At 35.1% G+C, this 5,259-nt stretch overlaps 1 long non-coding RNA gene across 1 annotated transcript; it reads left to right on the forward strand.

Annotated features, from left to right (window-relative positions):
• Positions 1 to 619: 619 nt before the first annotated feature.
• Positions 620 to 2,354, forward strand: LOC103409623 (uncharacterized). Its single transcript, XR_011582050.1, has 2 exons — positions 620 to 1,212; positions 2,099 to 2,354. It is a non-coding gene; the product is annotated as an uncharacterized lncRNA (long non-coding RNA).
• The last annotated feature ends 2,905 nt before the right edge of the window (positions 2,355 to 5,259 follow it).

The following is a 5,259-nucleotide window of genomic DNA, read 5'->3' on the forward strand; positions in this document are numbered from 1 at the left end:
TGAACGAGGGATTCCCCTTTTCGTGAATATATTAAATGTTTTACCAAACTCTGCATTAATCAAATTAATTAAAAGAATGAGAACAATGTATGCAAGCAAAGGAAAAGTGGAAGACCCCAAAATCCCAAAATTTCCTATATAGGGGTTGCTGAATTAGCTCAACTAAACCACTGACTCATCCTTTTGGTTGCTTGTTTTTGCTTCTCATCTTTATCATGTTCGTCATCACCATCGTACGGCTCACAATGGGGTTTCATTTTTAGAGTTTTGATAACTACTATTCATCCTCATTAATATATACACACACATATAATATGTAGAGAAAGGCTGGTTTGTTTAAGCTTGGCTGAAATGCGTTTTTGTTAAAGTTAAAATCTTTGAGTAGAGATTGATGGAATTAGTGTTTTAGGTGATGATATAATTAGGTCATGATGATTTAGCAGCAGAGAGAGGGGCACCCCGGGGGGGGGGGGGTGGGGGGGGGGGATGATTTGAAATTAACGTGTAAAGTTTGTGTGTTTTTGGTGAGGCTGTGTGCATATATAGATTGCGTGGTGGAGACGATGGGACAAGAGTGAGAGAGAGAGCGAGCGAGCGAGCGAGCGAGCGAGTACAGAGAGAGAGAAGGGTTTTTGTTTAGTAGGGGTCATTTCTTTTGTTTGTGTTTAATTTTTTTTTTTGGTCAGGGTCGTGGTCATTTCTGTAACCCAAGACCCAGTTGGTGGGGTCTCTGCGACTTTAATTTACTTCGTCCTTTTTACCTTCCCCCATCTCACTCTCAAGACTCGGCCTTTTTATCCCTATCCTTCCCTTCTCCTCACCTCTCGTACCACCCATTTTATTTCTCTCATTCACCATGATCACACACACACCACTCCCCCCGCCCCTCTCTCTCTCTCTCTCTCTCTCTAGTTCATCGTTAGGGCAAAGCGCTTTGTGAAAATGGAGGCAGATAGATCGAAGAAGAGGAAGCAAATTTGTTTTTTTGAGGGGAATGTTGTCTGGCTCGAGGCCCCTTAACTAGATCTATGATCTTCATCTCAATTGGTGACAATTTTATCCACCAATCTTAAAAAATTACAGTCCCAGTTGAGAAAGATCATTGATTCTACGTTTAGTGACGTCGGACCAGGCTTCATTCCCCCCAATTACCGCTTCCAATCACTCAGATCTTCACTACCCATCTCATATTTTTACCCCGATCATCCAAAGGTGAGATCTTTTTAGATTTAAGCTGCTTTTTCCCAGCCTTTATATTTGTCTATTTTTATGAACTTTATTTACCTTTTCATTTTCTGACGGCTTTTTAATTTTGTTGAAGAAATTGTACATGGGTTGTTGGGCAGGCAGAAGCAGATTGGTGTAATGATGAAGGGTTTTGACTGCTATTTTATGTTTTTTTTTTCCATTTAACTCTGACGAATGTGGGGAAAGATCATGATTACTCTTTTATTTTTATCTCTAAATTTCATGAATATGAGCAGCACCTATGCAGGGTTGCGTTTTCTTTGTCAGTTTTTAACTCTTTCAACTGGTTTTCATATCATTGGGCTGGTTTTTTTCCATGATGGCTTCAAGAATCTTCTCTGTCTACTTCTGCTCTCTCTCTAATCCCACCACACTAACTTTTAATTGGCTTCTTTTTATTTGGCTACGACAACCCTAATTTTACTTTTGCATTATAGCACCATAGCCTTCCCGTAGGGCTTCCACTTTTCACACTGCTATTACTGTCTCTCTCTTGATTGAATAACGTTGTTCGGTCACCTTAAACATTTTAATTTAAGTTTCCTTCTGATTAATATTTCTTATACGCATAATGCTGCAAAACATGCGTTTGATCTTTGTTCTTTTAAATTTGCTTGTTTCTTTGTTAGCTGTAGTGGGTTTGGTGGATTAATTCAGCTTTAGAGCTTTGTAATATCCAGAGCTTTGTCTTGTTTCTACTTTATCTTAATCATCCATTAATTAACATTTATTTGTCAGATTATATTGGATTTTTTTTCAGATCGGAGTGATCTTAAAGACCAGATTCTTTCTTGATTTTGTTATTTTATATTTGTGTATGTGTATTCAGTTTGCTTTGATGTTTTTACAGTAGCTGTGAAAGATGTGGATCACTCTGATCATATCACGCAAAATGTAAGGAAAGGAATAATATATCAAGGGTGACAGATGTGAGTGAGATGTATGCCAAAGTTGTATCTGAGAAGCAATCCAGTTGTTAACACTGTTGAAATTACCCTCTTTAAACTTTGAGTTGTCTTCAAACACAATGTGATTTTGACTGTGCTACCAGGAAGAAAATGCCATGTAAAAGAATTAAAGGAAAAATATGTGATAAATTGGACCTATCTGACTCTGGCTTGATTCAGGACCCTAAATTAACTCCTCTTGCTCATAAGTTGTTAACTAGTAGCTTGAGTTTCATACTTCAATTGTCCTGGTGTTATTATACATACATACAAACTATGAATTAATAAAATTGTTTTTCTAGACCATGAATATCTTTTGGAAAATTCGAAGGGTTAAAGGAACATTGTACATACGTGCTTCACACATAACACTAATGAATTGGCTGATATTGATTATTATCAATCTACAATCTTTACGTATTATCCATATTTAGCTGATACATAATTATGATCAGGACATACTGAGGATCGACCATATATATCGACATTATGCAACTACTTGTGTAGAATGGTATTGGCACTAAATTAACAAGCTTTTGCCTTGTTTATAATATCTGCTTAATCTTTATCATCTTCTAAAGAAAATTAAGACTTTCAAACTTTGTATTAGTACATATCGGCCAAATGTCAATAGTTGGACTCCTTGTGTAGAATGGTATCGGCACTAAATTAACAACCTTTTGACGTAATATGTGCTTAATCTTCATCGTCTTCTTAAGAAATTTAAGGTTTCAAACAATATATTAACTTAGTAAATATCGGCCAAATATATGTATCAACAATGGAACTACTTGTGTAGAGTGGCATTGTCACTAAATTAACAAGGTGTCTAATGCGCTTAAGATTTTAAACATATAATATTAACTTCATATCAACAATGTAACAACTTGTGTAGAATGGTACCAGCACTAAATTAACAAGTGTTTCGCTAATGTATAATATTTTCTTAATCTTCCTCTTCTTAATTTGCTTAGGATTTCATGGCACATTGTAACTCATTGCTCTCAAAATGTGTGACAGTGTGAAAGGGAAAGGTGGGGCGGCCTGTATAGGGTTGTGATGATTTCGTGTATGATTTCCTCTAGTTTGCTGTCATACAGGACTTATATCAGGGCACAGAAAATTGTTACAAAAAAGGAACAGAGGATGATGAAATTAAAAAAGTGAATGGAAATTTTGGAAGGGAAGGGCAATGAATTTTATTTATTTATTTATTTTAACAAATAATATTATCTACACTAGAAGGTAGGGGATAAAATTAGCCTCATAATGGGCTAGCAATAATATGGTTCAAATTCATTTTTGGCGATAACCAAACTTAAGACCTCTCATTTACAAATGAAGAGGAATATCACTAGACCGTAACATTAAGTGGTGAAGGGCAACGAGTCAAAATTGAATCAATGTTGGGGGATTTTCTAGCATGCTCCCTGTCTCGGGTATTTTATACTCCGGGAGTTTTGGCCGTTAGGTCATTGATTATCAATATAATGAACAAGAATTAACGGCACAAAAAACCTGAAATATAGGATTACCCGAACATAATCAAAGTTTTATGATGACCAGCCGTGATGGTCTGGTGTGTAGTGCATTGTATGACTCCCTCTCTCTCTCTCTCTCATGCAATATATTTTCTGTCATCAATTTCTGAACATGGTTGCATATGCAACACTAAATGCCTTTAATGGCTTCTCTGACTTTTCCAGAAATCTGAATCATTTTGCCATAATTACAAAGTACAGTCAACATCAGCAGTTACGCCATGGATTCCTCTTTTTCCCTGACTCTGATATATGGCATTGTCCGTGTACTAATTACTCGGACTGTGATGTTTCAATTTCGCACAACTGTTTGTGTTTCCACGGTAACCAAAACCCAATGCCACCATGTTATATATATGAAACCTTTAAGGGAAGGAATCCTTTTTTTTTTATATATATTTTATATTTTATAATAAAAATGAGAATTAGTTGTGGAGTCCATACCACATCAAACTTTAACGATCCAAACCGTCTATTTTTTCAAGTTGTACCTCATAAATCATTCTTGCAAAGTATTAGCCAAATTGAAAATGTTTAAAACATTTAATTGAGTTCAAAGAAATTAATGAATACTTTGTTATATAAGAAATAATGTAAATTTATATTGATAATTAAATAGACAAATGGTTTCGAATTGAATTGAATTTTTGCAAAGATGATCTACGAAATGAAACTTACAAAATAGACGGTTCGGATCGTTGAAGTTCGATGTGGAGTGATCCCCACACCTAAAGAGACCATTTGAAAAACTTTGTAATTAGAACTACTCGAGTACAAAAGAAATGTCGGCTTAAATGGTGCAACCCGTGGTTCGCATACAAACCTCATCATCTGATTCATGCAGGAAGAAACGAAGGGAAGCTGCATTTTCAGATTTTGGTTCTGTTAATATATTTAGACCATTTATGGAACTAATTAAATTGTATATTATTCGTTTCTTTCAATCTTCAAGGAAGCTACGAGCTTTCTTGTTCTTGTGTCTAAGTTCCTCATAGACAAAGAAGCAACTGAGTTGGGATCGATGACAAGACTGCTTTTTTTTAGTCATGATTACAATACTAACCACGGCCATGCATGTCTCTCTATTTTCATGCATTTTAATAAGAAAAAGAAAAAGAAAAAGAAAACCCACCAGATGGAAAAGGAATTAAGGACTTTATAAAGTATTTTTGTTGTGAAAGACCTGTAGGTTCAACAGTAGCGAGCAATTACCTTCATTCTTAAGTCTTAAAATCAGCATTCCTTGTTGAAAAAGTTGGCAATTTAGTATTTTTATGTTAAGTTATTTGTTGTATTCTATGTATTAGGGTTTTCTATTACGCAAATAATTTTTATTACTTTCCTATTTTTGTAAGTAGAGTTTAATATTGCTTTCCTGTTTGTTTCAAGATTAAATATCTACAAATACACCTCTTGTAACTCTGTAGGAATTAGGCCTTAGCAAGATGTAGTCTTTTCGTAGTACAGTTTGTTTTGGAAATTTTGTGGTACAACTTTCAAATTTTCCTAGTGTTCTTACTTTT

This window comes from Malus domestica, chromosome 06, assembly GCF_042453785.1.
Source record: "Malus domestica chromosome 06, GDT2T_hap1".
NCBI classification, from domain to species: domain Eukaryota; kingdom Viridiplantae; phylum Streptophyta; class Magnoliopsida; order Rosales; family Rosaceae; genus Malus; species Malus domestica.